Here is a 21,813-nt window from a genome sequence, read left to right on the forward strand (position 1 = left end):
CCCCAGAGGGATTGTCAGTAGGTGGGTGCATGACCTCCACGTTTGGTAAGTTTCCCGTTGAAAACAAGGTTTGTAGGTCACACCGGGTTGCCCTTGATAGAGAACACAAAAACAAGTAACTTTTTGGACCTTTTTCCAGATTGTAGTTGATTTTATTAAGACTATTATAGATGGTTCAGGAATTACAAGGTTTCTCTAGCATTTTCGTTTCCATATATATGTGATTAGGAAAGAGAGGATGAGGTACATCATAGAGTCCCATTCATACGATGACTCTTATAAGATAAATTTATGTTGTTAAGAGGCAAAGTCAATGTGGCCGTTGTGATAGTGAGGCTATGCTGATGTAAATTTCATTTTAATTAAAAAGCTTGAAAATTTTTCTCATTAATTTATGAGTTGGCATTGAGGTACCTTTGTTTTTTAGTGCTATTTTATAAGATATTCTTAGTTATTTCTGTGATAATGACTGTTGGGCAATTAAATATCATTTGGAACCATTCAATTTGGTCTTATTATTTAAAATTCAAGGGTAGATAACAAACAGAGAAAAGTAGTTCTGCTAATTAAATAATTTCAACTTAAATTTTCATATTGAGGTATGACTTTATTTTATTTATTAACTAATGTTAATGTTGGAAGGGGTGTCATTAGAAGGGCATCTCAATATGATGTACATTACTTTCTTTTTATTTTTCTTATTTTATTAGTTGATGTCATTTGATTTTTTCTTTTTTTATGATGAATAACAACTTAAATTAGAAAGATGACGGAATCTAACCATTTGCATATTTCAATTATAAAAAAAAAAGAACCACAGTGGTTGTGGGGGCTGGTTAGTCACTAAAATTATTAAAGTCAAGTTAATTGGGCCTGTGGCCCATTCGAGGACGTAAAGCTATCCGAGGAGGCCCATATCAAGTTGTAGGGGTAACCAAACGAAAGGAAGAATAAATATCACGTAAGTTGAGTTCAGTATTCGTCCGAGGAAAAAATCCTTCTCGGCAATATGAGTCCGAAGACGACCAGAACGCCACCTTATTACAAACGTACTTCGGAACTACATCACCACTAAAAGTGGGATAAGGGACCAAGGGTAAGAAAGAGAAGGCAAACAAATATCTATAACAACAGCTGCCTCCGCATTAATTGCCTCTCAACCAACTCTCTGGCCGCATTAATGTGGAGATGATGCCTGAACAGTGATGAAGCAGCCTTATAGCTGCTAGTAGGAGGTTCCAGAATGTGTTAGATGGGACAGAAAGAGATCCCCTAAACCCAACTTACACGTGTGTGGTGAAGATGATATGAAGAGGGCAGTATATAACATGAAAGAAAGCATTGAGGAAGGGAGATGGGAAGATTAGAAAACAAAGAGTACTCGGAAGAAAGCCTTAAGAACAAAAGAGCTAAACTTGTTTCAAAAGAAGAAATTAATTGTTATATCAGTGCTAATCCATCTATAAACATGTGGTTTAATTGTTCTTCTTTTAGAGTTAACTTAGTTCTTGGACACCCACGCTCTACAAATTTTATTGTTTGGGCCTTTAACGTACGAACCCAATACCAGTTTAGGGTCGTTACAAATTGAGTCCTCACAGTGGTAATTGTGGGTTCTAATTAACTCAACTAATAAATTCTTCGAATAAGAGATTTGGAAATCGAACATTACCTACACAAAAAATCAATTGGTGTCTTAGCTTTATAATGATAAAGATCTAATTACTATAAAATAAACGCTATAAGTTAAAATTCTAAAATATTTTTTTTACTCTCTTTAAAATAAATAACTTGCCAATTCTAGTTCTGCATTATATAGGAATTTTTTCCTTTGCTTCGCATTATATTTTAATTACTTACCATAAGAATTTTTTGAGAAAAGTTTAATTGCTTACCATAGACTGCAAGATTAATGTATTTTCGTTCATTGCTTAAGCATGTATCATGTATGAAGCATGAATTATCAAAAAAAAGTATGAAGCATGAAGCATGCCAAGTCAAATCACATGAGTGATGCCTTACTTCCAAGTTAAAATAATTAGTTAAGTATTGATTTGAAGCTAAGAACTGTTTATATCATATTGAAGACATGAGAGGGTATATGCGTTCGCCCATCCACCACTCGTGGACATGGGAAAATGGTTAGTGTACATAATTTCTAAAATTATACTAATTAGTCCTGAACCTATATATATATATATATATATATATATATATATAAAATAGATGTTTAATTATAAAATACCAAATCAAAAAAAAAAATTATAATTAGAGAGTTTGTGGACAATAATGTCTAATTTAATTACATTTTGTGTATAGATTTAAATCTCATTGTAATAATAATAATAATAATAATAATAATAATAATAATAATAATAATAATAATAATAATAGGGAAATGCTAATGGATGCCCTTGGGACAATGATTAACAATCCATTTAAAGAAAGTTTTTATGGGAAAAAAAAAAATAATATTTTGACAGCTTTTTTCATTTCCTATAAAAATGTAGTCAAAATTTTCTTAAAATACATTGTTAATCATTACCCTAAGAGCACTCGTTATCATGACCCATAATAATATTCAATGACCTTCTATTGAAATGCCAGCCCTATTTGAACGCGAGCTCTGACGTAGTTGTCTTAGGTCATGTGTCGCTTTCTCTTTACCCCTTTATGACTCATCTCAATGTACGGTCATTAATTCCTTGATTTTTTTGTTTTTGGTTGTTATCCAACCGAGTTCTAACTCCCTTCATTTAAACTCCAATTTTCTTGTAATTGTTATACTCAGTAATACCCCATTTCCTCGTAACTTATATATATGTGTGTGAGAGAGAGAGATATGCCAAATTTGCATAACAATTTACTAGGTGCATGTAGTATGGGTGTTCAATGTTGAAAATTATCTCATATGCTCGCCTTTCACAAACAAGCAAACCCTCACAAACATGGGACTCATCATTATGAGAGGCTCGTTCCATGAAATGGGTAAGAGATAGCACTTTCTTGTTCGGGGCCTATTTGGAAGGTATCTCAAATAACAATTTTCAATATTTAAACATTGAAAACTGTGGGCTCAAAAGAAAACAACGCATTTGGTAAGAGATTTTTTTTAGGAGTGTTTGAGTTACGTTTCTCATTTTAGGGTGTTTAAACACTTAATTTAGAAAACTCATCTTCCCAGTTTTCAGTTTTCAAATAACGTTGTTCAATGACACTTTTGTAAATAAATAAAAAACTGTAGATCCCACTGATTAAACTACGTGTCATCATTTCTTTTAAAAAAACACACACATACCAAATGTACAATTATTTTTTTTTGCTTTTGAAAAGACGTTATTAGAATTAACATACCAAACACATTTTTTGCATTATGAATACTTTAAATACATGTTTTCACAACACTTTTTAAATTGTAATTTTCAAATTATTTTGAACAATAATACTCAAACACATCTACCAAACAGGCTCAATGTGTCTTCTGCTTAATGTCAATCCTATTTGTACACGAGATTTGACACAATTGTTACATGTCATTATTCCTTGACCCTCTATGACACATGTCTCAATGAATTGTCATGAGTTTCTTGATTTTTGGGTTATTATCCAACCGAGTTCTAACTCCCTTCATTTAAATTCCAATCTTTTAGTAATTACTATACTCGGCAATGACATATAATTTGTATATGTGATCAACATATAATATTCATAGTTTTCCTTCTAAAAAAAAATGTCAAATTTGCATCACATTTTACTAGGCACACGTAGCTTCCTCTCCACGCCATGTGGCACTCAACAATTTGCTAATGCATTCTTTTTGCAATAGACAATATTTATAAAATATTTACATTCTAAAAAAAATAGTTTATTTATTTATTTATAAATAAAGTCATCCTAAAAGATCAAACCTATTACCCAAATTTTCCCTTTCCCAAGCCATACTGTTCCTAGCCATTAATCAAACACCATAATCTGCCAATATGACTAAAGAGTGAGAGAGTGAGGTTGATTAAATTTTTTGATAATTGTTCTTTTTGTTGAGTTACAGAGATGGTAATATAGTAACTAATGATGTACTGAAATCGTCAATGAGTTGTAGGCTCCAAGTAGCTCTAATGGGTACCTGTGAATAAGAACAAAGGGACCAAACAGAAGGCACCGGTGTGGTACCGACCAAAAACCCTCCGAAGGTCAAGTTAGTTAATGAGAAGTCTTTATGAACTCTATAGTGAGAGAGCTAGAGAATTTCTGCGTACCTGAGAAAAGTAGAGATTTGATGCTTATATAGCAGCTGGTGGAAATCAAGATCCCTTGAGAGTGAGAATTTTTCCTTATGGAGCAGATCTGATACTAGGGTTTTCGAGATTATAGGGTGTCTTTCCATATGAGGGAGATATGAATCTGTAACAGGTTTTATCTTGCGTGATCAACAAGATGTTTCCTTGTGTAAATTTTCGTGAGGATCAAGTAAGGCCATGTTGAACCTGTCGACTCTTGATTCTCCCTGTCGGCCTTTCGTTTCGCCGTTGGACATTTTGCCCCGTCGAGATTCAGTGTCACATTGTCGCTTTCCATGTCGTCGCTCTAGTCCTTCCGTTTTCTCCTGAGGGACCGACGGACCTGAAGGTGTCTTCAGTTTTCCTTGTATGACGTGTCTGGTCCAAGTAACAACATCCCTATTAACTGCCCCCTACTCCATGGCTCCATCGGTTTCAGTTGATAGGTCGTGGAGTACTGTGAGTATTTATGATCATTAATTGCAATTTTTTTCGAAGAGAGTGTCATTAAATGGCATAAGCAGCTCTGGGTTTTAAATGTTAGGTGACACGTGGCACTTGCTGGTTGGCCTCGTTTCCAATCATGAGCGTCACTTCGTATACTGCGCCTCTTCTCTCTATAAATAGTTCTTCCCTCTCTAGTCATTTTTTTTACTTTACTTTATTCTTCATCCTTTGAGAGATTTAGGACCAGAGTATACACGCCAACCCGTCTTTCACTAGCACCCGTCGCCTCTGCCTCCGTTAGTCTCGTGAATTCCGTCACTTTTACAGAGCCGTCTATTTATCCTGTAAGTCTTCTTCTCCCCTTCCGTTTTTTTCTTTTTAATTCTATCTTTTCTAGCTAGTCATCACCTCTATAAAGACCCATCGATTAGGTTCTTAGAATACCTCTGTCACTTGTAGATGAATAGATGTCAAGTGATAGAGAAGCGATGTGTGAACAGTTGTCAGTCTGTGAGGGTGCGGGCTACGACGAACTCTACCCATCAGGTCATGAGCCTAAGGAATATTTATCCTTGTCCCTAGAAAAGGAACCTTCTGCTCACTCCCTTGCCAAGGAGGAAGAGGAGTATGAAGAAGATGAGGAGGAGGCTATGGGTGAAGAGGATGAGGAAGGAGAGGGAGAAATGAGGGGAGTGATAAGGGTGACATCGAGGAGGTGGAGCGTCAAGAGGTCAGCGACGGTTCTAGGCCTTTCATCCTTCCCCTTATATGGACGGTGAATGACTTCTACCCAACCATGTCCCCAAACATTTTTAACAAATTTCGCAACCATTTACAAATCCCAGATAGCATTCCCATCCGTCTACCGAGGAAGCACGAGAGGTATTACTCTGGGAAAACAGCAGACGTTGGCATGTACGACGCCATGTTTGCTGTTGATTTGAGGTTGCCACTAACAGAGTTACACTGTCAGCTGGCCAACTATCTTGGGTTATCCATTAGCCAGATAGCCCCAAATTCATGGAGGATATTCCTAAGGGCCGAGGTGATATGGGGTCAACTGAGCAGTGGCAACCGTCGTCTTACCCTTAACAAGTTTTTCTATTATTACAAGCCCTAACAGATCACCTCGTCAAAAGGTGTCACATCCCAAACCCGATACCTGTTACAACAGGCATCTATCATTTCTTAGTGAGGAAGACGTCACTTAGGTTGGTGTCAGATATGCCTGATTCAAATAGAAACTAGAAGAACATATACTTTATCGTTCAGGGTATGGATTGGGTGTGTAGGCCCGAGGAGTGGGATAGTATGCCCAACGATTTCAATAATACTTGGGGCATTGTTAGAGAGTCAGGTGTGCCGTCCATCTTTTTTATCTATACTTCGTATGCTTCTGTTAATACTTATACATACTTTTTGTTGTTTCCAGCTCAGGTCCATCCGAAGATTACCGATGAGTAGGAAAGCTTTATTAGGCACGTCTTGGAGATTCTCTTCTAACAAAGGAAGTGGAAAGATTTAGTTACACTTAACACTATCCACGCCTTCTGTGGTGGTCCAGTGTCGACGCCAAAAGCCCGTTGGTTGCAAGCTTATACCCACCGTCGTAAGTTCCTTTTGCTTGCCTACCCGTCTAGCATATCTATTCTTGTTCTTAACTCCTACCATCGTCTTTCTTTGTTTTTTTTTTTAGAGATGGACGCAAGAAGGTAGAGGGCATTAGTAAGGAAAGTTACTGCTGCGCACAAGCAGCAGGAGTAGGCGTCGAGGTCGGCTCCCAATGTGGCCCCTAAAGCCACATTTAAGAGAAAAAATAATGCTAAGGATGACCATCCGTCTAAGAAGGGGCCAGGTCAACTGATTGGGGAGAAACAACAAAAGGCTCCATCGTCCCCTCCTCTTCTTTGTCATAGAGCCAAGAAAGTTTTAATGATTGGGAGAGGACTCGTCACTCCTGGCTCCATCCAAAGGCTGGTCCCTCATAAGGACTACATAGTTGAGATGGTCTCCTCAATCATCAAGGAGACGGACATGGATCCCTGTGGTGAACACTCTTCAAAGGACTTGGGGGCTTTTGGCCTCTATGACCTATCAAGGGTATGTCCCTGTCATTTACATTATACTTCAAAAAATTTCCTCCCGATTTTAGTTGTCATGCTTTGTCTCAGGCATTGGTGTACATGAAGGCCCTTTAGGATAGGTGCGTGGCCAATGAGGGGGTGATCCGATGGTTCCGTAAGTGCTAGGAGTTCGAGAACAAGAAGCGAGCTCAGTACTCGGAGGTCATCCGTACCCTCAATCAGGAGCTGACGACCAAGACTAAGGCATTTGTGGAGGAGACCCATAGGCTCGTGGAGGCGGAGAAAGCGAAGACCAACTTGGCAATGGAGTTGGCTGCTCTTCGTGAGTAAATGGAGAAAGCCAGAGTTGACGCCGTGGCGGAGTTTCGTATTTCTCAACCCTTCTTTGATGCATGTGGCGTCTACTATGGTGATGGGTTCGAGGATTTCTTGAAGTAGGTGAAAACCACTTATCCCAACCTCAACTTTTCCCAAATCATAATAGACAACACAGTCCTGCTGATGCCTGGAGGAGACGACACCGTCAGCGATGAGACCGTTGACTTCGTTCACAAGGTTGAGAAAAAGGTGAAGGACACCAATGGTGTGGTCATCACCCAACCTACCCTTGACGGTCCTGACGCTGTTGTGGTCCCGTCTGTTGAGAACCTGACTACTACTGAAGGTCTGCTTGCCGTGAACCTAGCTGCTCTTAAAGCCCCTCCGTCTTGATTTTTCTTCTTTTCCTTTGTATTTTTTTTTTTTTATAGAATTATTTGTAAGACACTAATTAATGCCCCCTTCTTTTGGAGTTTTTATATAAAAACATTTACCCGCTTGGGCTACATTTACTATTTTTATCTGTTGCCTATACTTGTTATATTTTGTCTTTATTTCAATCATGTATGCCTTCGTTGTATTGGTACCGTTGACATTTCATTCTATCCGTCCACCCCATAGGTAAGGCTTAACGTAATTTTGGGACCAGGTACCTGTCGGTATCCTTGATCCTCTGTCCATTCGGAAGGTAGGACTTAGTAAAAATTTCTAAGACCAAGTACCCATTGGTATCCTTGGTCATCTGTCCACTCCGTAGGTAGGACTTGGTAAAATTTCTATGACCAAGTACCCATCGGTATCCTTGGTCATCTGTTCACCATGTGGATTGGACTTAGTAAAATTTCTAAGACCAGGTACTCGTTAATATCCTTGGTCATCCATCCACCTCATGGGTTAGACTTAGTAAAATTTCTAAGACAAGGTATCCATCGGTATCCTTGGTCATCTGTCCACCCCGTAGGTAGGACTTAGTATGGTTTTGGATGATCCATTGAAGGGTAGAGAGTAGAGCAATGTTTCTGATAATGCATCCAAATCTTATTAATAATAAAAAGAGCTAAAAAGAAACTCAACATCTTTAGAGTCTTAAAATCTTTTGACATTCAAATTTTGATATAAAAATGGAAAAACGAAAATAAAGCGATAAAATAAGCTGTATCCGACTACTACTGGTAGTATTTCATTAAGTGCTGGATGTTTCATGGGTGATGGAGCCTCTACTGGTTGAGGGTTTCCAAGTAGCAAGTCCCCTTCTTGTGGCAGTCGGCGATCTTGTAGGGTCCCTCCCAATTGGGGCCCAGCTTACCCTGTAAGGGATCTTTGGTGGCCGTTGTTACCTTCCTTAGGACCAGGTCCCCAATCTGAAAAATGACAAGGACTGACCTTGGTGTTGTAGTGCTTTGCCATAAGGTCCTGATAACGAACCATCCTTTATTCTGCCGTTCCTCTAACTTCATCAAGAAGACTTAACTGTAGGCACATCCCTTCTTCGTTCCTTCCTTCATCATGGTGGGATACTTGATGGCCGGTTAGTCCCAGTCGAGATTACGACCTTGAGTCTAATGCGAGGCAGAAAGGTATCTCTCTTGTAGGTGTACGAATTGTTGTCCTATAAGCCCACAGGACACCGGGTAACTCATCTGGCTATATTCCTTTTGCACCCTTAAGTCGAGTTTTGATCATCTTGAGTAGGGATCGGTTTGTGATTTCAACCTGTCTGTTGGCTTGGGGGTGAGCAGGAGAGGAGTAATGATTCTTGATCCTCAACTGTTGGCAAAAATCTCTGAATGCGTCATTGTCGAATTGCTTTCCATTATTAAAGATGATGACCTTGGGGATTCCAAAGCAGCAAATGATGCTCTTCCAGACGAAGTTTCAGACATTTTTCTTTGTGATAGTAGCCAATGGTTCTACCTTGACCCATTTGGTGAAGTAGTCAATCCCTACGACGAGGAATTTGAGCTACCGTACAGAAATGGGGAAGGGTCTAACTATGTCCAATCCCCACTAGGCGAAAGGCCAGGGGGCGCTTATCAGTGTAAGCTCCTCGGTTGGTTGCCCTATAATGTTGCTAAAGTGTTGGCATTTGTCACACGCCTTTACATAGGACTGGGCATCTTTCTGCATAATGGGCCAGTAGTATCCAGCTCGTATCAGCTTGTGAACCAATGAGCGTGCCCCCGAATGGTTCCCGCATATTCCTTCATGTACTTCTTTCATGACATAGTCTACTTTGTTGGGGATCAAGCACCTTAAACACGGACAGGAGAAACCCCTTTTGTAAAGGACATCCCCCATCATGACGAAACATGAAGATTGTACCTTCAGCCTATGGGAAGCATTGTGATCTTTTGGCAATGTCCCCTTCCTGAGGTAGAATATGATCAGTGTCGTCCAGTCAATTCCTAAGGGGATAACCTGTACTTCCACTTTGTCAATGGCAAGGGAATATTGGATGAAGGATAGTACCTGACTGGTGGCGTCCGTATACTTAACGGATGCTGCTTTGGCCAAACGATCTGCCTGTTCGTTCTCTTCTCTTGGGATTTGTACGAACTTAATTGAGAATTTTTCGCTCATCTTGCTCTTGATCATGGTCAAGTATTTTTTCATCTGTTCCCCTTTCACCTTATAGTCGTCATTGATGTGTCCAACCACAACTTGTGAATTGCAGTGTATGATAGCTGCCCCAGCTCCTGCTACTTTAGCTAAGTTGAGGCCTGAAAGGACTATTTCGTATTTGGCCTCATTGTTGGTCTTTGAGAACTAGAGGCAAATTGCACATTTTATTGTATCTCCCTCCGACGACCATAATAGGACCCCAACTCCTCTAGCCCATTGATTAAATGAACCGTCTGTCCATATCATCCATGCCATTGGTTTCTCCTTTTCGTCTTTTCCTGTCGTGAATTCGGTAATGAAATCAGCTAAAGCCTACACTTTGATTGCCGTCCTAGGTCGGTATTGGGCATCGAACTTGCCGAGCTCAATCGCTCATGGTACTAGTCATCCTGCTGCCTTCGGGTTATTCATCGTCTTTCGCAGCGACTTGTCTGTTTGGACTACTATGGTGTGCACTTAGAAGTACGGCCTAAGTTTCTAGGCAGCTGTGATCAATACAAAGGCCAGCTTCTCCATCGGGGGATATCTCCCTTTAGCTCCCCGGAGTGCTCAGTTGGTGTAGTATACAGGTAACTGCACTTAGTCTTCCTCCTGTATAAGAGCGGAACTGATAATTGTTGGGGATACAGCTAAGTAGAGGGAGAGCTTTTCACTAGGTTTGGATGGACTGAGCAATGGTGGGGACGTGAGGTACGCCTTCAGTTCTTCAAATGCCCCCTAGCACTCATCGGTCCACTCGAAAGCCTTCCTTAGGACCTTAAAGAAGGGTAGACACTTATCCGTTGCCCTAAAGACAAAACGGTTAAGGGCTGCAACCCTGCCATTCAGGCTTTGCACCTCCTTGATGTTCTTTAGAGGAGCCATCTCCATTATAGCCCGAACCTTGTCAAGATTAGCTTCCACCCCACGCTATGACACTATAAAGCTCAAGAACTTCCCTGATGCCACGTCGAACACACACTTACTAGGGTTGAGTTTCATATCATAAAGGCGAGGGGTATTGAATGTTTCCCAAAGGTCGTCTAAATGGATGACTTCTCATGTGCTCTTTACGAGCATGTCGTCTACGTATACTCTACATTTCGCCTAATCTGCTATACGAACATCTTGTTCACAAGTCTTTGGTACATCACCCCTGCGTTCATTAATCCAAATGGCATGACTTTGAAGCAGAAAAGTCCTTGGCTCGTGACAAATAAGGTTTTCTCTTGGTCTACTTCATCCAACCTGATCTAATTGTATCTGAAGAAGGCATCCATGAAACTTAGCAACTGGTGGCCAACCGTTGAGTCCACGAGGAGATCGATGCGTGGGAGTGGATAGCTGTCCTTTAGGCATGCTTTGTTTAAATCAGTGAAGTTCACGCACATTCTCCACTTGCCATTTTCTTTTTTTACCATGACCTCGTTGGCCAACCATTCAGGATAGTAGACTTCCCTAATAAAATCTGTCTCCAGTAGTTTGCGTACTTCTTCGGCTATGGCTTTGTCCCTTTCTTGGACGAAGACCCTCTTCTTTTGCCGGACTAAGGGAACAGATAGGCATACGTTGAGCTTATGTACCATGGTACTGGGGCTGATCCTTGGCATGTCCATATGACTCTAAGCAAATATGTCTCGATTGATCTTTAGGAAGAAGGCGAACTCTTTGCGAACCGAAGGGTCAGCTTGTGTTTCGATAAGCGTGGTTCGGCCCGAGATGTTGTCGTCCAAGGAGACTTCCTCCTAGTCTTCCGTGGGTTCTACTGTTATCCTTCTTTCTTTGATGATCAGCGCCTGTAGGTAATCATCCATTTCCAACATAGAGACATAACATTCATGGGTGCCCATCTGGTCCCTTTGTGCCTCCCCTATCCTGTACTTCGTTGGGAACTTTACCAGCAGGTGGTATATGGACATAGATGCCCTCCATGCGTTAAGCGTGGGTCGACCAATGATGGCATTGTAGGCAAAGGAGCAATCAACTACTAGGAAACTAACCTCCCTAGTGAGTTGCTGAGGGTATGTCCCAATGGTTACCGACAAGGTGATGGTCCCTACGAGGAAGACCTTGGTGCCACCGAAACCTACTAATGGTGCATCTGATGGTAGGAGGCGTTCTCTGTCAATCCTCATACCACCCCTGACGAACCACTATAACTTCCCCTGCTTGATGAGATTTTCGATCTGCTGCTTGAGGTCGTAGCACTCAGAGGTGTTATGCCCATAGTCCAGGAGGAAGCGATAATACTTGTTCCAGGGCCTTTTGCTTGGATTGCCCTTCAGCTTGTCTGGCCATGTCAGTGCCACGTCATCCCTTATCTGTACGAGGACTTGATCCAACGGGGTATTCAAAGAGGTGAAGTTTACTGTCCTCCTCGACAGGGGTTTTAATCTCCTGTCTTCCCTTCGCTCATTCGTCTGAGCTACCTTCCTTCTTTTGTTTGAATGAAGGTCATCTTACCTCTGAGTCTTCCTTGGCTTGTCCCCCCGAGCTGTCATCGCGTATTCGGCATTCATGTATTTCGTGGCTTTGTACAGCATCTCAGCCATTGTCTTTGGGTCATTTTTATAGAGAGAGAAGAGAAACTCCCCCGATCATAACCCATGGGTGAAGACAGTAACAAGGACTTTGTTGTCAGCTTTGTCAATCAAGAGAGTCTCTTTGTTGAAACAAGTTACGTATGACCTTAGGCTTTCATCTTCCCGCTGCGTAATGCTTGGTATGGCCGCTGAGGATCTTCTGTGTCTTTGTCCCCTGATGAAGTGCGTGACAAAGTGTCCACTCAACTCCTTGAAGGTGGAGACAGAGTTTGGGGTAAGCTTGCTGAACCATACCCTTGCTAGCCCTTTTAAAGTGATAGGGAAGGCCTTGCACATAATTTCATCTAGAACTCCTTGCAAGTGTATGAGGGTTTTGAATGACTCTAAATAATCCAGTGGGTCCCACGAACTGTCATATGCCTCCACCTGTGGCATTTGGCACTTGGCCGAAATGGGGAAAGAAGTCACCTGTGCGGTGAAGGGTGAGTCAGTCCACTAAACTAATTCATCCAAATTGGTGGGTACCCGTTCTCTCAAGACATTCATCATCATGTCCATTTTTTCTTTCATCGTCTACATCTCATGTGCCATGTGCAACGCACTGACTTCTAGCTCAGAGGGACGATTGGTATCTAGCTGATCTCATCTGCTGACGACATTGCTTTCCTCTTGGTCATCCCTTTCTTAGTGATCATTCGTCGAGGGACGATTGTTGTCACGTTCGTCCCTATCTTGTTTATCATTTTGATCATTTGGCTCCTGATTGTTCCGTTGCTCCAGCTGTCGTTCCAACTCGTGGTTCCGCTGAGTGAGCCGTGTTGGGCTTTGTGGAGCCTAGTTGTGTTTGATTCAGTTGACGACCTGACCCGACTTGAAATTATGTTGTGTGGTTTTTAATGGTGAATCTTGTGCACATAATGTAAAAAATGCAGTTTTGGTGATTAGGGTTTGTTGTTGTAGTTTTTGATAGAGAGAAAAACTTTACGACCGCACTATGTATTTTTTTTCCTTGATAATAGTGAAATCTCTGCAACTCCATGGACGTAGGCAAATTGCTGGACCACGTAAATATTGTCTTGTGCGTGTAATTATTTTTCTTTGGCGTGTGTTTTCTCTAATTTTTGTTTCTTACAGGTTGAGAATTTCGTGTTAATTCCTTATAACTGGTATTATAGCCTAGGGTTAGGTTTGAGTGAGAGTAATGGCAAAGGAAGTAGGAAAGGCGTCTGGAATAGAAAAGTTCGATGGCACAGATTTTGGATTCTGGAGGATGCATATTAAAGATTATCTTTATAGGAAGAAGTTGCATCTGCCACTTCTAAGGGAAAAACCTGAGACTATGAAGGCTGAAGAATGAGCTTTTCTTGACAAACAGGTACTGGGAGTTATCAGGTTAACTCTGTCTAGGTCTGTTGCAAACAATGTTGTAAAGAAGAAGACCACAGCAGATATTATGAAGGCTTTGTCTGGTATGTATGAAAAGCCGTCAACAAACAACAAGGCGTGTTTGATGAAGAAACTGTTCAATCTAAAGATGGCAGAGAACACATCAGTAGCACAACATCTGAATGAATTTAACACTATCACAAATCAATTGTTGTCTGTAGAAATTGATTTTGATGATGAGATTCGTGTACTGATCGTTTTGGCTTCTTTGCCCAACAGTTGGAAGGCAATAAGCAATTCTATAGGAAAAGAAAAGCTGAAGTACAATGAAATATGAGATTTAATTCTGGCTGAGGAGATTCGCAGAAGAGATGCAGGTGAAACCTTAGGATTTGGTTCTGCCCTAAACCTTGAGACAAGAGGTAGAGGTAATGACAGAAATTCAAATCGATGCAGATCAAAATCTAGAAATTCTAATCGGAATAGAAGTAAATCTAGCTCAGGCCAACAAGTACAATGCTGGAACTGTGGGAAAACGGGTCACTTTAGGAGGCAATGCAAAAGTCCTAAGAAGAAGAATGAAAATGATTCTGCTAATGCTATAATAGAAGAGGTACAGGATGCATTATTTCATGCAGTAGACAGTCCACTTGATAATTGGGTTTTAGACTCAAGAGCTTCGTTTCATGCCACTTCACATTGAGAAATCATACAGAATTATGTTGCAAGTGATTTTGATAAGGTGTATTTGGCTGATGGTGCAGCCTTGGATGTTGTGGGTATGGGAGACGTCCGGATATTGTTACCCAATGGGTTTGTTTGGTTACTAGAGAAGGTTCAACATATTCCTGACCTGAGGAGGAATCTGATTTCTATTGGACAACTTGATGATGAAGGACATGTAATACTATTTGTTAGTGGTACTTGGAAGGTTACAAAGAAAGCCAAAGTATTGGCTCGTGGAAAGATGACTGGTACTCTATATATGACCTTAAGTCCAAGAGACATAATTGCAGTTGCTGAAGCAAGTATTGATACAAGCCTATGGCACCGTAAACTTGGTCACATGAGTGAGAAAGGGATGAATATGCTGCTGTTAAAAGGGAAACTACCAGAATTGAAGTCCGTTGATTTTAACATGTGTGAAAACTGCATCTTAGGAAAGTAGAAAATGGTGAGCTTTTTGAAAACAGGTAGGACACCGAAGACTGAAAAATTGGAGTTAGTACACACTGATTTGTGGGGGCCTTCTTCGATTACATCCCTTGGAGGTTCAAGGTATTACATCACTTTCATTGATGACTCAAGCAGAAAGGTATGGGTTTATTTTTTGAAAAATAAATCTAATGTATTTGAAAATTTTAAGAAGTGGAAGGCTATGGTTGAGACAGAAACAAGTTTGAAAGTAAAATGTTTGAGGTTAGATAATAAAGGAGAGTACATAGAGAAAGGGTTTAGTGAGTATTGTGTGCAAAGGAAATTAGGATGAAGAAGACCATTCCTGAGACACCACAGCAGAATGGTGTGATTGAGCACATGAACAGAACTCTCAATGATTGTGCTAGGAGTGTGAGGTTGCATGCTGAACTACCAAAAACTTTCTAGACTAATATAATTAGCACTACAGCTTACCTGATAAATTGAGGACCATCAGTTCCCATGGAGTTCAGACTTCCTGAGGAGGTTTGGAGTGGTAAAAGGATAAAGTTTTCACATTTAAAAGCTTTTGGTTGTATTTCTTTTGTTCATATTGATTCTGATGCACGTAGTAAACTTGATGCAAAGTCTAAAATATGTTTATTTTTATTGGCTATGGTGATGAGAAATTTGGCTATAGGTTTTGGGATGAACAAAATAGGAAAATCTTCAAAAGCAAAAATGTGATATTTAATGAACAGGTTATGTACAAGGACAGGTCAACTGTAGCATCAGATGTTATAGAGATAGATTAAAAGAAATTTGAGTTTGTCAACTTAGATGAATTTACTGAAAGTACCGTCCAGAAAAGGGGTGAAGAAGATAAGGAGAATGTAGATTCACAAGTAGATCAGAGTACACCTGTAGCTGAAGTCTATAGATCTTCCAAGACCATTAGACCTCCACAGCGTTATTCACCCCCTCTAAACTATCTCCTATTAACTGATGGTGGTGAGCCAGAGTATAATGAAGAAGCCTTGCAGGATGAAAATTCAAGCAAGTGGGAGTTAGTCATGAAGGATAAGATGGATTCCTTGTTAGGGAATCAGACACGGGAATTGACTGAATTGCCAATAGGAAAAAAGGTTTTGCACAACAAGCGGGTATACTAAATAAAGAATGAGCATGATGGCAGCAAGTGCTACAAGGCCAGATTAGTTGTCAAATGGTTCCAGGAGAAGAAGGGCATTGTTTACTCAGAAATATTTTCTCCAGTTGTGAAGATGTCAACAATCAAACTGGTACTGGGAATGATGGCTGCAGAAAATTTACATCTTGAGCAGTTAGATGTGAAGACGGCATTCCTTCATGGTGACTTGGAGTAAGACATTTACATGATTCAGTCAGAAGAGTTCATTGTTCAAGGACAAGAGAATCTAGTTTGCAAACTGAGAAAGAGCTTGTATGGCCTAAAACAAGCTCCAAGACAGTGGTACAATAAATTTGACAGTTTTATGCATAGAATTGGGTTCAAGAGATGTGAAACTAATCACTATTGCTATGTTAAGTTCTTTGACAATTCTTATATCATTTTACTATTGTATGTGGATGATATGCTCATTGCAAGGTCTAGCATTGAGGAGATTAATGATCTAAAGAAGTAATTGTCAAAACAGTTTACAATGAAGGATTTGGGAGCTACAAAGCAAATCCTTGGTATGAGAATCATTAGAGACAAGGCTAATGGTACATTGAAGCTTTCACAATAAGAGTATGTGAAGAAAGTTCTCAACAGGCTCAACATGAATGAAGCTAAACTAGTGAGCACACTCTTGGGTATTCATTTCAAACTAAGTAAAAAACAGTCACTGAAGATAGAAGAAGAAAGGGACCATATGAGCAAGGTGCCCTATGCCTCAGCTATTGGCAGCTTGATGTATGCTATGGTATGTACAAGGCCAGACATTGCACATGTAGTGGGAGTTGTGAGCAGATTCATGAGTAGGCCAGGAAAGCAGAATTGGGAGGCAATCAAGTGGATTTTGAGATATCTGAAGGGTTCATCAAATACATGTCTTTGCTTCACAAGTGCAAGTTTGAAACTACAAGATTATATAGATGCTAATTTTGCTAGTAATATTGATGGTAGAAAGAGTACTACTGGGTTTGTATTTACTTTGGGTGGTACAGCTATATCATGGGCCTTAAATCTACAAAATATTGTTACTTTATCTACTATAGAAGTTGAGTATGTTGCAGCAACTGAAGCTGGAAAGGAGATGATTTGGCTACATGGCTTCTTAGATGAATTGGGTAAGAAGCAGGAGATGACCATTCTACACAGTGACAATCAAAATGCAATTTTTCTTGCCAAAAATTCGGCTTTTCATTCAAAGTCAAAGCATATACAGACAAAATACCACTTTATCTGTTACCTTGTTGAAGATAAGCTAGTAATACTTAAGAAGATTTGTGGATCTAAGAACCCGACATACGTGTTGACTAAGGGTGTCACTATTAAGAAGCTGAAGCTGTGTGTAGCTTCAGTTGGTCTTCTAACTTAAGGACAGGAGGATGAGTTACAGGGGTGATGGATTGTGTTTTGGAGGATTGCGGTTGATGTTGGTGATTGAACTAGTCTTCAAGTGGGAGATTTGTTGGGTTTTGTGGAGCCTAGTTGTGTTTGATCCGGTTGACGACCCGACTCGACCCGAAATAATGTTACGTGGTTTTTAATGGAAGGATTTTTTAGGCTTAATCCATGGAGCAGAGGCTTGGGCCAACAAGCCCAAGCGGTTGCACCTAAGAAAATTTTTTGGCTTGTTTTGTAGCCCATTGTGAATCCTGTGCGGAAGATGTAGAAAATACAGTTTTGGTGATTAGGATTTGTTGTTGTAGTTTTTGATAAAGAGAAAAACTGTATGACCGCACTTTGTATTTTTTTCCCTGATAATAGTAAAATCCCTACAATTTCGTAGACGTAGGCAAATCGCTGAACCACGTAAATATTGTCTTATGTGCGTGATTGTTTTTCTTTGGCGTGTGTTTTCTCTAATTTTTTGTTTCTCACAGGTTGAGAATTTCGTGTTAATTCCCAGTTGTTCAACCACTACGGCAAGTGTTTGTACTTGCCTCTCCAATGTGCTTGGCGGGTTCCCGGTCTCTTGGTTGGTAATGGCCATTGATCATGTCAGAACCATACAACTCTTTGTCTTTGAAACAATGATATGGCTTATCACTCGATCCTCACAGACAACGCCAACTGATGATGTACTAAAATCGTCAGTGAGTTGTAGGCTCCAAGTTACTCCAATGGGTGCCTATGAATAAGAACAAATGGACAAAATAGAAAGCACCGGTGTGATACCGACTAAAAACCCTTCGAAGGTCAAGTTAGTGAATGAGAAGTCTCTATGAACTCTATAGTGAGAGAGTTAGAGAGTTTCTGCGTACCTGAGAAAAGTGGGGGTTTGATGCTTATATAGCAGCTAGTGGGGGAACCAAGATCCCTTGAGAGTGGGGATTTTTCCTTATGGAGAAGATTTGTTTCTGAGATTATAAGGTGTCTTTCCATATAAGGGAGATATGAATCTGTAGCAGGTTTACCCTGTGTGATCAACAAGATGTTTCCTTGTGTAAATTTTCATGAGAATCAAGTAAGGCCATGCAGGACCCGTCGACTCTCGATTCTCCTTGTCGGCCTTCTGTTGCCATCGGACATTTTGCCCTGTTGGGATTCAGTGTCACATCGTCGCTTTCCATGTTGTTGCTCTAGTCCTTCCGTCTTCTCTTGAGGGACCGACGGACCTGAAGGTGCCGTCGGTTTCCCTTGTATGATGTGCCTGGGTCCTAGTAACAATATCTCTATCAATAATTCATGCTCTAGCTAAGGTTTTTTTCTCTCCATTTCCCTTCTTTCACGTGTAATAAGTCCTCCCTCCTTGTTATTGTGCGGAAAGCTTGGGAGAGAGACACATTGCTTGTTAATTATGGTCCTTTACTGTTTAATGAAATAAAAGGTTGTTTTTTAAAAAAGATTAAATTTTTTTAATAAGTTATTAAAGCAGAAGAAGAATGTAATTGCTAAAAACCGTAGATTTTTAAATTGAATTATAATTATTTTATTGTTTTAATTAAGATGGATTATATTAGGGCATCTAATATTTTATTTTTGAATAATTAATTAATTTCTTAACTTAATATCATTTTGGTTTAAGTACTATAAGTGTAAGGAAATTATTTTTTAGTTAATAAAAAGTCTTGTTAGGTTGAAACTTGAAAGTGTTGAAATTTATTAAATTATTATTTTGAATCAGTTATGAATAAATATCAGAGAAAATACTTGTAGGGACACAATTTCTAACGACCCAAGGATGGGCTCGTATATAAAGGGGTCCAAACAATACGATTTGTAGAGAGTGGGCTTAGAAAGGCTTGACCTTGGTCGTCGGACAGCGATTTAGTCATGGTTTTTCATGGGAGCCCATACGAAGGTGAGTTTGGCCTGAATGACTGAGCCTTACACGGGTGTGGCGTGAAGATCTATCTCCTCGGAATTAGTCCGAGGAGAGTCTCGTCCTAGCCACCCTTCTTTTTTATGAGTTCGTTCTTCTCCCTTTTTCTCTCCCTTCTGGGCCTCCCCCTGTTAATGCAGCAAGCTTCCCTTTTATACTAGTATTTCCTTCCCGTTCTTCACCTACGTGTCCGTTTCTCCTTGTTCTGGGTGGTTACTTGTCTTGTCAATCCTCACGTCAGAGTGGTTGGGGATAGCTGGATAGCAGAATATGAGTATGGGTTTGTCAGGCGTTGGGCTCCACATTAAGGTGCTGGCAGCCTTCTCCCTTATGCTGTTCCTGTGCTAAATCTGTCCTTTTCTTCCAGCGTTTCTGTGGGATATTGGACGTAAAGTCGTCCTCGGCCACATTCTTGGGCCTTCGAGGAATTTCCATTCCGCGTCCTTGACAGTAGGGCTCCTCGGCTTGGGCTTTGGGCCCTTAATACAAAGTGGGCTGGGACCTCAGATCTCGGGCCCCACAATAGCCCCTCAAAATCCTGCTGCCCGACTTTTTAGTTGGGGAGGAGGGTTTTGGTGACGTTAGGCCCACATTATGGCTCGCTCAAATCCAGTACTCCACCATTATTTGTATTTTTTCATTTACATGGGAGGCGTGTCAAGATAGGGGCCACTCCTTTATTTTTCGCTCACGCGGGATCCTCTAACATTTCGGTACTCGAGGCGTGCCTTCACGAGGATCTTCCGATCCTACGGCTGAGGATGAGGTTGGAAATTGAGCTGAGTCTGCTTTGTTCGTAGCATCCCTTGGAAATTTGCATGCATTAAATGCCACCGGTTTACTTCTGTGTATAAATAGGGCAGGGGTCACTCCATCTGCACATGAACTCTCCTGTTTTCTTCAGAATCATACTTCTTCTTTCATATTCGTGATCTTCATTTCTAGTGCCACTCTGCCTCAAAGCAAGATGTCTGAGGCGTGGATGGAGGTGAAAGGTCTCCGCACGCTTCAGAGGCACCGAATCCTCAACGTGGTATGGTACGGACAAGGATGGCACAGATTCAAGGTGATCTTCCGTTTTGGTAAGGTGGGAATGATATCCCCCTCTCTTTTAGCCAAAATCCGAAGCAGGTACTAGCTGTGTCAGATTCTCGACGCGTCAGAAGTAGGGTTTTCCGCCATCAGCGCCGTCTGCTTTGTCGCAGACGCGGTTCTATGGGGGCTCCTCCACCTCCGGCTCTCAGCACCGTTTCTGTAGATGGTGTTAGCCTGAGGTCAGGTTCCCTGCACCTTTTCTTCACCGGTGCATGCCCCAAGTTGGGTTCTTTGGCTGCCTGAGTTATGGGCATGTAGAAGTGTCGATGAATAGTTTCCTTAGACAACATCTTGGAACAACAGCCAATCTCTCCTCTGTGCTTCTTCCTCGGCTTTCTCTTTATTCTCTTGTATCTTTTCTTTCTGCTTACGTAGTTAGCCTTAGTATAAGCTTATTCCAGCTTTTCTTTGTACACTGTACTACTTCTTTGTCTTAATAAAAGATGAGTTTATTTCCTTCTAAATATTTTTCCTTTTGGCAGCAATAACTTTGTGACTGAATGTTGAATACACGTTTGCCTTTAATGATACTTGGAGCAGAAAAAATGCCGGGATAATGGCCGATCGCTGTGCGATGCATGCTAGACGAATGTCCGAAAACGATAAACTTCCGAATAATTCATCCGAGAGTATAGTCGAGCAGTGAGGGACCTCAATCGTGTTTTTGGTAGCATATTGCTCTATGTTGCATCAATCCCTTTGGTACTGAGGATCCGAGGGTAGACTGGGGAATCCATTCAGTATGGGGATTTACCCAACTGTTAATGGGTAGTTCCCGGATAGATTCTAAGGTTCATGTAACGTAATTTTGCTTTTAAGTAATTGATTTCCACATGAGCCTGAGTCCGAGGACCATGCAAGGCCTTGGTTCTGTCCGAAACTTGTGAGATTTCCTTTCTGTACTTGGTTTCCCCATAGGCTTGAGTCCGAGGACCATGCAAGGCCTTGGTTCTGTCCAAAACTTGTGATTTTTCTTTTTTGTACTTGGTTTCCCCATAGGCTTGAGTCCGAGGACCATGCAAGGCCTTGGTTTTGTCCAAAACTTGTAAGATTTCCTTTCTGTACTTGGTTTCCCCATAGGCTTGAGTCCGAGGACCATGCAAGGCCTTGGTTCTGTCCAAAACTTGTAAGATTTCCTTTCTGTACTTGGTTTCCCCATAGGCTTGAGTCCGAGGACCATGCAAGGCCTTGGTTCTGTCCCAAACTTGTAAGATTTCCTTTCTGTACTTGGTTTCCCCATAGGCTTGAGTCCGAGGACCATGCAAGGCCTTGGTTCTGTCCCAAATTTGTAAGATTTCCTTTCTGTACTTGGTTTCCCCATAGGCTTGAGTCCGAGGACCATGCAAGGCCTTGGTTCTGTCCAAAACTTGTAAGATTTCCTTTCTGTACTTGGTTTCCCCATAGGCTTGAG

This window comes from Quercus lobata, chromosome 8 (assembly GCF_001633185.2).
Source record: "Quercus lobata isolate SW786 chromosome 8, ValleyOak3.0 Primary Assembly, whole genome shotgun sequence".
NCBI lineage: Eukaryota > Viridiplantae > Streptophyta > Magnoliopsida > Fagales > Fagaceae > Quercus > Quercus lobata.